General features: G+C 41.0%; 1 long non-coding RNA gene across 1 annotated transcript in view; it reads right to left on the reverse strand.

Annotated features, from left to right (window-relative positions):
* LOC124866932 overlaps positions 1–12,848 on the reverse strand; it is a 31,834-nt gene that overhangs the window by 11,225 nt on the left and 7,761 nt on the right. The gene's annotated exons all lie outside the window — the stretch shown is intronic.

The following is a 12,848-nucleotide window of genomic DNA, read 5'->3' on the forward strand; positions in this document are numbered from 1 at the left end:
AAGTGTTGCTGTTTGTACCTGAAGCCACAGAGTCTGAGTGGTGACTGTAGGGTTTGAGTTTACCTAGCAGGGAGCTAGTCAGCATGAGGAAACAAAAAAAGGCCAGTGGAATCAAATTGCAGCCTGAAAGCATGGATAACATTCTGTATGTGATCATCACGTTTGTTGTACAGTGCCTCTGCTTACCTTCACAGTGCACTGCATGCTTTCTTGGGATTACTAGTCAGGCTCTAACAAATTATCTAGTATTGTTTACAAAAATCCTTTGCAATGCATCTTTATTGTTGTTGATGCATTTAATCAAGTTGTTCTCCATTAGAGATGTTGGGAATTTCAACCACGTGCAATTTAGTACCTTTGTAGTTTTCAACCTTTTCAGGTGCAAAAAGGAAGCATCAGCCATGCGATGTTTGATATCCTCTTTGACATCCAGCAATTTAGAGTCTATCCATTCATCCATTGGCGTCTACTTATCTGAGATCAGATTGAGGGCGTTACAGGTCCAGGCAGGGATCCCAGACATAACCGTCTCCAGCTAACTTCGGGGATCCAAAGTTCGGTCCTGGAGTTTCCTTTTTTTTGGACATGCCCAGGAGACCTCTGAAGGTAGGTGCTCAGGGAGTGCTCTGATCAGATGCCCGAACCACCTCAACTGACTCATCGTAATGCCAAGGGATGACAGAGAACCTAAACATATTTCTAAGCCTGAGTCCAACCACCTTACATTGGAAGCTAGTTTCAGTCACTTGTTTCCTGGATCTTGGTCATGATCCATATTTCATGACGATAGGTGAGGGTGAGCTTAGCTAGACTCACTCTATCCTACTTATAAAAAAGTCAAGATACCTAAACTTAGCTGCTTGAGGCAGAAAACTCGAAAGGAGCAATACAGCCTTTGGCTGGTTGAGAATCATGGCCTCACATTGTCATGTTCAATTAAACTTTTATCTAAAAAACTCAGAAACCAAACAGACCCATGATGTAAAATAGAAGTAGTAAGAGGTGAAATACCATGAAAAGGGTAAAGGGGCGAATTGATGGAAGCCACAGAACCTTTGTATTCATTGTGAGCTGCAGTGCTGGAAACAGGTTCATTGTCTGTTATCCTTGTATGTAATAAAGCTTTAAAAGCCAACCTCCGAGAAGAGAACCTGCAGCCACTGTTGTGTAACAGAAGGCTTACAACTGTGCATGAATCTGACTATCTTCCACTGCCAGGTACCTTCAGCGAATGGATTCTCTTGGAGTAAATCTAAGCCCTGCAATCAGAAGACCATGCTCTGACTCTGGGCAATCTCAGGTTGTGATCGAAAAGAGTGAGAAAGAAACCCTGGGGGATGTTAAAAAAAAGCCACAGTATCAAGCTCAGCTTCATTTTTCCCACGACTACAAGGGTTATATAAAGAATAAGTTAAGTACGTGGGCAGAGCTCAAGACACTGCAACATAGGAAGCCTGTTGGAGTTCAATAAGGCCTCTGGGGACATCAGCTGACCACATGTTCCTTAGGCTTCCTATAAAATGTCTGCAGATCTGAGAGGTTTTGTGTTATAGACAGAAAGAAAAAGAGAAATCTCAGTAGTACCTCACTAGCCAACATGTAAAACTGCTCTTCTAATAAACTCCTTAATTTGCTCATGACTAATCTAGATTCCTCCTTGTTGAACCACCAACTTGTGTGGCCTGGTATGATGTCCGTAGGTCAGTGTTTTGGCCTGATGTGTATAGTTTTCTTTTCCTTACAAAGAATCCTTTCTGAGATTTTATGCCACATTTGAATCTGCAAAAAAGCATAAGCAGACCAACATCTGGCTCTCATCTGCATCACATTGTAATATATATATATATATATATATATATATATATATATATACACACACAGGTCCTTCTCAAAATATTAGCATATTGTGATAAAGTTCATTATTTTCCATAATGTCATGATGAAAATTTAACATTCATATATTTTAGATTCATTGCACACTAACTGAAATATTTCAGGTCTTTTATTGTCTTAATACGGATGATTTTGGCATACAGCTCATGAAAACCCGAAATTCCTATCTCACAAAATTAGCATATCATTAAAAGGGTCTCTAAACGAGCTATGAACCTAATCATCTGAATCAACAAGTTAACTCTAAACACCTGCAAAAGATTCCTGAGGCCTTTAAAACTCCCAGCCTGGTTCATCACTCAAAACCCCAATCATGGGTAAAACTGCCGACCTGACTGCTGTCCAGAAGGCCACTATTGACACCCTCAAACAAGAGGGTAAGACACAGAAAGAAATTTCTGAACGAATAGGCTGTTCCCAGAGTGCTGTATCAAGGCACCTCAGTGGGAAGTCTGTGGGAAGGAAAAAGTGTGGCAGAAAACGCTGCACAACGAGAAGAGGTGACCGGACCCTGAGGAAGATTGTGGAGAAGGGCCGATTCCAGACCTTGGGGGACCTGCGGAAGCAGTGGACTGAGTCTGGAGTAGAAACATCCAGAGCCACCGTGCACAGGCGTGTGCAGGAAATGGGCTAAAGGTGCTGCATTCCCCAGGTCAAGCCACTTTTGAACCAGAAACAGCAGCAGAAGCGCCTGACCTGGGCTACAGAGAAGCAGCACTGGACTGTTGCTCAGTGGTCCAAAGTACTTTTTTCGGATGAAAGCAAATTCTGCATGTCATTCGGAAATCAAGGTGCCAGAGTCTGGAGGAAGACTGGGGAGAAGGAAATGCCAAAATGCCAGAAGTCAGTGTCAAGTACCCACAGTCAGTGATGGTCTGGGGTGCCGTGTCAGCTGCTGGTGTTGGTCCACTGTGTTTTATCAAGGGCAGGGTCAATACAGCTAGCTATCAGGAGATTTTGGAGCACTTCATGCTTCCATCTGCTGAAAAGCTTTATGGAGATGAAGATTTCATTTCTCAGCACAACCTGGCACCTGCTCACAGTGCCAAAACCACTGGTAAATGGTTTACTGACCATGGTATCACTGTGCTCAATTGGCCTGCCAACTCTCCTGACCTGAACCCCATAGAGAATCTGTGGGATATTGTGAAGAGAACGTTGAGAGACTCAAGACCCAACACTCTGGATGAGCTAAAGGCCGCTATCGAAGCATCCTGGGCCTCCATAAGACCTCAGCAGTGCCACAGACTGATTGCCTCCATGCCACGCCGCATTGAAGCAGTCATTTCTGCAAAAGGATTCCCGACCAAGTATTGAGTGCATAACTGTACATGATTATTTGAAGGTTGACGTTTTTTGTATTAAAAACACTTTTCTTTTATTGGTCGGATGAAATATGCTAATTTTTTTAGATAGGAATTTTGAGTTTTCATGAGCTGTATGCCAAAAGCATCCGTATTAAGACAATAAAAGACCTGAAATATTTCAGTTAGTGTGCAATGAATCTAAAATATATGAATGTTAAATTTTGGGTCGCGGGGAAGCTGGTGCCTATCTCCAGCAGTCTATGGGCGAGAGGTCGCCAGTCCATCGCAGGGCAACACACAAACAACCATGAACACACTCATTCATACACCTAAGGGCAATTTAGAGTGACCAATTAACCTAACAGGCATGTCTTTATATATACATATATAAACACAAAAAACTCCCACACTGTCTTCTGGTTTGGCTGGAAAAACGATGCATCATAATCACAGCACTGTTTCCAATGATGGGTGAAACTCACATTTTTTACATGAATGTTTCTTCTGGTTGTTGATCAGAAATTCAATGCCAGATGAGATGACTGCATGGCTTTTGTTGCCAACAATGTGGCTGTGGGAGCAGGGTTTGTTCTTTAACTTTCAGATTTAAGGTTTTTATGTCTTGTCATGAATGTGACTCAGTTCAGCATCAGTAAAACAAAATCCTTTAAGAATTTAATTATGAACAGTTTTTTCTTTAGTTTCATTAAGAAAAAAAAAAGATTTTGACACTTCACAAATGACAATTTTTATTTTTATTTTTGTGGCTCTAGTGGCATTTCAAAAAAATGTTTATTCTGTACTGAATTTAGTAACTGCTCTGTTTTAAGACCAGCTCCTAATTTAAATACAGCGCTTTGCAAAACCAAAGACTTTTTCCATATATTGTCACATTACAACCACAAACATCAATGCTTTTTACTGGAAAATTATGTGATAGACCAACTTTCTACTATTGCTAAATAACAACTGAGAGAAGTTCAGTTTGTATTGTTCCACATGTTGGAGACTCAGCAAACATGCAGAAAAAAGTGCTTTGGTCTGTTGAGACCAAAATTATTTGTTTTGGTCGACGTACATAACACCATGTGTGACTGAAAACCAACTCTGCACATCACTCTGAACACAACATATCCTCAATAAAACACGGTGATGGCTGTGAGAATGCTTTTCCTCAGTAGAGACGGGGAAACTGGTCAAGGTTGATGGGAAGATAGGTGTGGCTAATTACAGACAAATCCTGGAGGATAACTTTTTAAAGGCTGCAAAAGACTTAAGACTGGGACAAAGGTTCACCTTCTAGCAGGGCAACAGCCCTATACCTGTATCAAGAGCTGCAGTGCAATGGTTTTGATTGAAGCAATTTCATGTCTTTGATTGGCTAAGTCAAAGTCAAAGCCTAACTCCAACTGAGAGTTTATGGTACGACTTGAGATTTGCTCTTTGCAGAAGCTGTTCATCCATCCTGACTGAGCTTGAGTTATTCTGCAAAGAAGAGTGGACAGATTTTTCAGTCTCTGGATGTGCAAAACTGACAATGATGTAACCCAAAAGAGTTGCAGCTGTAACTGCAGCAAAAGGAGCATAGCATTTCAGGGAAATTACATTTTACCACCAGTTAGCCATGGTGGTGGTAGCATGATGGTCTGGGCCTGCATTGCTACTTCAGGAGCTGGATGAAGGTATTGACTCAGGGAGGCTGAATACAACGGCACACCACTCCTTTCAATTTTGAAAATCATGTATCATTTTCCTTTCACAATTCACAATCATGCACTACTTTGTGTTTGCCTGTTTCATAAAATCCCAATAAATGATTTTGGTTGTAGTATGACACAATGTCAAAATGGTAAATGGCCTGCACTTGTATAGCACTTTATCAAGACCCCAGAGACCTTTACAATACAATCAGTTGTCCACCCATTCACACACTGACAGTGGTGAGCTACATTGTAGCCACAGCTGCCCTGGGACAGACTGGCAGAAGCGAGGCTGCCGTACAATCAGCACCACCGGGACCTCTGACCACCATCAGAAGGCAAGGCAGGTGAAGTGTCTTGCCCAAGGACACAACAACTGAGACAGACAGAGCAGGGGTTCAAACCAGCAACCCACAGGTTACAAGATAAACCACCTGAGCCACAGTCGTCCCTATTATTTTTGTTTCCACCTAATATATGCCAAGGGTGTGAATACTTTTTCAAAGCACTGTGAGTTATATTATAATCCAGACTTTCTGTGTCTGTTAATTACTGCTCAAACCTCTCCTCAATATTCTTAAGTCACCCTTCTGTTAAAAATGTCCAGGTCTAGATAACGACTACGATATAATTAGGGTTATATATAAAACTGCGGAACAGCATTGCTTGTGATGAATTAACAAATTTTTGACATAAAAAATTTGCAACACATAAAAATTCACTCACTTCTTAAGTTTCATTAATACTTTTACAAGTTATTTATCTTTCTAAACAAAAGAAAAGATTTAAACTAAAACACCTCTTGAAGGTGATTGTTGCTAGATGCTAATTTGAAGAATGGGTTCTATAATGTTTTGTGGTCCAACTGGAGGGTCTGTGATCAACAATATTAGACATTTCTTTATTTTATATAAACAAGCTTGTAGGTCCACTAACTGAAGTGGATTCCTAACCTGATAAAATGATATCTGTGTTGCATGCTTTAACAACAATAAAACTTTAATAAATCAAGAAAAGATGTGCACTAGAAGACAAATATTTAAAATATGTTTAACAAAGGAAATTAAAACAGCCAAGGGCACATATTGTTAGTAATTATCCAGACAACACAACCTATCAGTCTGATCATTTGGGCTTTTTCAGATTAAATCTTTTGCTTTACTTTTAGGAGAAACAACTTTCTCTCTTGTTTTAAAAAGAAGAAGCAGATTTGAAACTTTAAAAAGGATTCCAAACACCGTAGTTAAGATTAAATAAATCTCTTTGGTTTCATTAAAATCTTTGTGGTTAAACTTTTTATAGCAGGAATCCTTGCATAAAGGTTTTGTGTCAGGCAAACCGACAAGCCAAGAAGAGGCGAAAATTTCAAAGGTCATCATCCACATATTTGGCGTGCATGAGGTAATCCTATGGCAAGCCTATTTTCACCTTTTTCCTGGCCTGCACAGGGAAGGTGTTTTGGATTTCTTTTGTGTTGTGTAACAGAGCTCACCTCACAGCAGGTCCCCGGGGAGGCTCCACTACCTCTGCTCGGACACAGACACACATGTATGCACACACAGAGCTCCCTGAGTCACAGGGTGGAACCCTCGCACACATAAAGGCTGCTTTGTGCCTCGACTGTTAGAGCTGTCAACCAACACCAGCAAGCTCCTCACACTGAAAAAAAAAAAACACTGTTCCTCTCACAGGAGAGCTCAGTGAGTGGGCAGACTGCACTTTTTTGTGCGCCCACATAAAATGTATCGGCATCTCCTGCAATCTGTAGATCTGTGGCAGCTTACAAATGCAACTGTTTCAACCATAATTAAAATCCAAGACTACAGGGTTGAAAGGGGTGAGCAGGGTTTGACGTTTCTTTTTGAGTTTGAAACTGAGTGCACTGAAGTAGACGTTTCATTTACCTTTCACCATTTTTCCTTTTTTTTCCACATTTATTAAGCATATATAATAAGCCTGCATACAAGTCTAAATAAATGTTCTTTGGAACAAAGAAGTGCTGTTTGGAACAATTAATTACCTTGAGCTGACTTTCACCACTGACAATGATATTTAGACCTTTTGATGTGATAAAATTGACCTCCGGTGTCTCGTCCGTTCCACGGTCTCAGAATTAACCATGGTAAATTGAATAGAAATAGAAAATCTGCCTGCAGAAAGAGGTGAAAAGTTTCTGCACCATCAAAAAAGACAATCTCTAACGCACATGAGGATACATTTTACAAAAATGGAAGAGGTCTAGATCCACAAGAGGCTTGTAAATCAGCAAAGAACCTAAGGCTTAATATGAGGGGTATTCAGAGCTTCTTTAGAGAGTCTTACCAATGGACATCAACAATGCAGCCCACTGGCCACTTAACCATATGGCAGAAAAAGGTCCTTTGCTTTCTCTCCTACTTCATAAGTGCATGGTAAGGAACTCAAGCAAAACACTGAGATGAGAGAGCTTTCGGTGAGTTCCCCATTAGACCTTTGAGAGACATTCATGCTAAAAGCAGCAGAATTCTCTGGTAACAAAGAAGTACTGCACTGAAATTTAGAATGCTGTCTGTAATCCGCATCTCCCTATTTTTACCATCCTTACAGTTAACTACATGGTGATGGCACCATCGTGCTGAGAGGATGTTTTTTCTGCAATAGCTGATCGAGGACAGGTAAGAATTGGTTGAGATGAGATTGCACTATTTCAAAATTTTAACAGCTTTTTTATTCGTGTAAAAATTCCAAGTTTGTTTTTTTAAGTCAGATGTTTTGTTGTGACTCCATCCTTAAGCTAAAGGTCATGAACTCATGACTGGTTCTTCTGCTTCACTATTTTCTGGTATTTACAGATCCAAAAACCACAACAAACTGTCCTGGTACTGAAGCAGTAAAAACCTTTTCTGGATTTGGCCTCCTGGATGAGTTGTTTTGTTCTAGGAGTAAAATTGATAGGCTGGACACTCCTGGGAAGGAAACCCACTTCTGTATGTCTGCTTGGACAGCTTTTTTCAAATATTTTTTGTATGACATCAATATTTTTGATTATCTGATTTTGATTATGGTTTTATAGCACAGCATAAAAGGTATTGCTGCACAGCGTTGAAGGATGTTTTGTGTCAATTTTTAGTCTTGTATTTTTTATGTCTGGTTCTTTTGCTGTATTTAGTATAAAGATGGAACAAGGTCAGGGGCCCCATAACTCTTTAGACCCCTGAGACTTGGTGTGATTGATATCTTAGCAATAAAAGTGTTCGATAAAGTTCCCTGCTTTTTATATTTAACATTGGGAAGAGCACCCTTGTTATCCTTATGCCCCAGTTAGTCCAAACTTTGCACAATACAGCACCATAGGGGTGTAGTCTTTCATATATCCCAACAATCCAGTACTTGCATTCAGTTCGGAAAATCAAAATAAAATTCCCCATCAAGTAACACAACATATTTTATTAATCTGTTGCTCAAGTTTTTGTTGCAAAAATCTTTAGTGATGAGGATCAATCTGTTGGCACCTCTGTTAAAAATATGTGAAAAAGCCTAAAATAAAATCGTGTTTTATTGCTGCAGCACCATAATCTCACGCTGGCAAATGTAGAAAAAGACAAACATTTAATTTGATGATTTTTATTTAGTTCAAAACAACATAAAGAAATAATTGTTTTGAACAAAATCAATGAGAGCACAATTGTTGCTATCCCTGCTGTTAAGAGTTTGGACACCACCTAGTATTTTTCCATTTTACAAGACTGGAGCATACAGAGAGAGGGCTGAAAACCTTTCTAGATCCTCCAGAGTCCTGCGTCTTCTCTTATGCTCTCTTTTCTTTATCTCTTCCCACAGGTTTTCTATCGGATTTAGTTCTGGACACTGAGATGAACATGGAAGACTATTGATTCTGTATCTGGTGAACTTTGGCCGTATGTTTTGTCGTCGTCATCGTCTTCCGCTTTATCCGGGACCGGGTCGCGGGGGCAGCAGACTCAGCAGAGACGCCCAGACGTCCCTCTCCTCAGACACCTCCTCCAGCTCCTCAGGGGGGAACCCAAGGCGTTCCCAGGCCAGCCGAGAGACATAGTCCCTCCAGCGTGTCCTGAGCCGTCCCCTGGGCCTCCTCCCGGTGAGATGTGCCTGGAACACCTCCTGAGGAAGGCGTCCAGGAGGCATCCAGTATAGATGCCCGAGCCACCTCAACTGGCTCCTCTCGATGTGGAGGAGCAGCGGCTCTACTCCGAGCCCCTCCGGATGGCCGAGCTCCTCTCCCTATCCTATCTCTAAGGGAGTGCCCAGCCACCCTACGGAGGAAGCTAATTTCCGCTGCTTGTATCCGGGATCTCGTTCTTTCGGTCATGATCCAAAGTTCATGGCCATAGGTGAGGGTAGGAACATAGACCGACCGGTAAATCGAGAGCTTCGCTTTTCGGCTCAGCTCTCTCTTCACCACAACGGACCGGCACAGCGCCCCCATTACTGTGGCAGCCGCACCGATCCGTCTGTCGATATCCCGCTCCATTCTTCCCTCACTCGTGAACAAGACCCCGAGATACTTAAACTCCTCCACTCGAGGCAGGAACTCCCCTCCAACCTGAAGAGGACAAGCCACCCTTTTCCAGTCGAGAACCATGGCCTCGGACTTGGAGGAGCTGATCTTCATCCCAGCCGCTTCACACTCGGCTGCGAACCGCCCCACCGCATGCTGTAGGTCTTGGCTAGAGGGGGCCAGCAGGACCACGTCATCCGCAAAAAGAAGAGACGAAATCCTCTGGTCCCCAAACCAGTATGTTTTGGATTATTATAAATCTTTAAAGAAATAAACAAAGATTTCCCATTTTCTTATTTCAAAACTGATTTGTATTTAAAGATTTCTAGCTTTTCAAAGAATTCCCAATGCTGTGCACTCTAAAAAAAGATTTTTGGGAATTTGGAAAAGAAAGCTCACAGCACCATAAGACCTCCACCATGCATGTATTGCATATCTGCAAATTCTACACTATTTGTTTCACTACAGACCCACCTGGAGTGTTTACTGCCAAAAACATCAATCTTAGTCTCATTGGAAGAACTATCGGTGGATGCTATCATTGAAATAGCATCTAATGGTTGTTATCAAGTCTTGGTGAACCCAAGATTCCACTCTTTGCTAGTGATTACTTTAACTCTCTGTTTACTGGTGGCAAGATAAATATGGCCCTTGACCAGCCCAGTGGTCAGTGGCAAAGATATCTGGTCATCTGTGTGGTGTCATTTGTACCATGAACACAGTAAGTCATGAATTACTTATTAGAAGTTCCAAGAAACTCTTAACTCTTAAGAAGTTTATATAAAATAGGCCTCAGTTACAATTATTTTTAAGGAATTGTTGGGAATACCAATACTGGTGATTTTGTTAAAAACATTTAAAACTTCGATGTTTTCTCAGCATAAAAAGGGTCATTGTAAGTGCTTCTCTAATTCTTTTTTTTAACAAGAATTACAGAAGCATGGTGCTGGTATCGCAGGGGTTATGTGTGCGACCCATGTATGGAGGCCTTAGTTCGTAATGCAATTTGTTGCGGGTTCAAATCTCAACCCATTGGTGTTTAATGCATTCCCTCCATCCTGTTTCCTGTCTACATACTTTCGGAAAAATAAAGGCCACTAGTGCTGAAAAAACCCCCAATGTTTTTATTGAGTTTCAAAATACAAAACAGTAGCAATAGAAAAATACAAAGCTTTTCTTGACAAGGAACCTGGATACCTATCATTTCAGTTAGAGTGTTAGTAACTATCTTCCAAAAAGTCATTAGCTCAGGGCATTCCCACATACATTAAAGTAATTCTCAGGTACATTTTACACGTGTCTGCGGACCTCTGGTACAGCTTTTTATGTGATATATTTCCGCATTTCCTCATTAACCACTTGAATTGCAATAGTGTTTTTAAAAAAAAATAATTGTCTATTTTCTTAAAGTCTTCACTGAGTATAAATATAACTGATATTCATTTTTAATTTGAGTAAAAAACTGTACACATTACACTTATGTCCCTGCTGAATCAGTTTCTGTGTGACATTTTTAGGAATGTTTATGCAGGGTTTACAAAAGGCAGCAGTACCAGCAGGACTGGATCCCAGGAGAAAACTCATCACATTACATATCACTGTGATTTTGTGCATGAACCAAATTATACTACGGTATTTTACTTTAACTGGGCAAAAATGCCTCCTTGCCCATTTCTTATTAAACTAATTATGCTGTGTGGGAGTTTTTCCCAGCAGAGGTGTTTAATTGCAGTTATAGATTATATTCAAAAATTGTTTTTCTATTATGTAATTACTTGTGCTGCTGTTATCTAACGTATAAATAAACATGAATTAATAGGAAGACGATGCAAAAACATCAATAATAGAGGCCAGTAATCTTATAGAAGTGTAATGTAGGTGCAGTGATTTCTTACAAAATAATACTTCATCTTTATGATGTTGCATGGGTTAAGATGGGCAGGTTGGTATGCTCATCACATACTCACCAAAACATTCACCGCCATGTGGGCTTGTGAAATCCAAACTATTCTTGACTCATGACCTCTTCCCTCACTTCATTTTTTATAAACTTTGAATTACTTTAATCTCTATTTGATGATAAAAGGTAACTGTTTTGCTTTCAGAGGGATGCCACAAGTTTTTGGAATAGCACCCCTTCTCCTCGCAATCCAACTTGCTTCTTGAATCAATGCTATGCAGATGATATTTCACTGTTTGTGTCAGCGCCAACAGATGACTCCACATTTTTACAAGAACTCTCAGGCTGTCAATGTGACGTACCCCCAACCTTAACACTACAGGTCCTTCTCAAAAAATTAGCATATTGTGATAAAGTTCATTATTTTCCATAATGTAATGATGAAAATTTAACATTCATATATTTTAGATTCATTGCACACTAACTGAAATATTTCAGGTCTTTTATTGTCTTAATACGGATGATTTTGGCATACAGCTCATGAAAACCCAAAATACCTATCTCACAAAATTAGCATATCATTAAGAGGGTCTCTAAATGAGCTATGAACCTAATCATCTGAATCAACGAGTTAACTCTAAACACCTGCAAAAGATCCCTGAGGCCTTTAAAACTCCCAGCCTGGTTCATCACTCAAAACCCCAATCATGGGTAAGACTGCCGACCTGACTGCTGTCCAGAAGGCCACTATTGACACCCTCAAACAAGAGGGTAAGACACAGAAATAAATTTCTGAATGAATAGGCTGTTCCCAGAGTGCTGTATCAAGGCACCTCAGTGGGAAGTCTGTGGGAAGGAAAAAATGTGGCAGAAAACGCTGCACAATGAGAAGAGGTGACCGGACCCTGAGGAAGATTATGGAGAAGGGCCGATTCCAGACCTTGGGGGACCTGCGGAACCAGTGGACTGAGTCTGGAGTAGAAACATCCAGAGCCACCGTGCACAGGCATGTGCAGGAAATGGGCTACAGGTGCCGCATTCCCCAGACCTGGGCTACAGAGAAGCAGCACTGGACTGTTGCTCAGTGGTCCAAAGTACTTTTTTCGGATGAAAGTAAATTCTGCATGTCATTCGGAAATCAAGGTGCCAGAGTCTGGAGGAAGACTGGGGAGAAGGAAATGCCAAAATGCCAGAAGTCCAGTGTCAAGTACCCACAGTCAGTGATGGTCTGGGGTGCCGTGTCAGCTGCTGGTGTTGGTCCACTGTGTTTTATCAAGGGCAGGGTCAATGCAGCTAGCTATCAGGAGATTTTGGAGCACTTCATGCTTCCATCTGCTGAAAAGCTTTATGGAGATGAAGATTTCATTTTTCAGCACGACCTGGCACCTGCTCACAGTGCCAAAACCACTGGTAAATGGTTTACTGACCATGGTATCACTGTGCTCAATTGGCCTGCCAACTCTCCTGACCTGAACCCCATAGAGAATCTGTGGGATATTGTGAAGAGAACGTTGAGAGACTCAAGACCCAAC

This window comes from Girardinichthys multiradiatus, chromosome 4 (assembly GCF_021462225.1).
Source record: "Girardinichthys multiradiatus isolate DD_20200921_A chromosome 4, DD_fGirMul_XY1, whole genome shotgun sequence".
Taxonomy (NCBI): Eukaryota; Metazoa; Chordata; class Actinopteri; order Cyprinodontiformes; family Goodeidae; genus Girardinichthys; species Girardinichthys multiradiatus.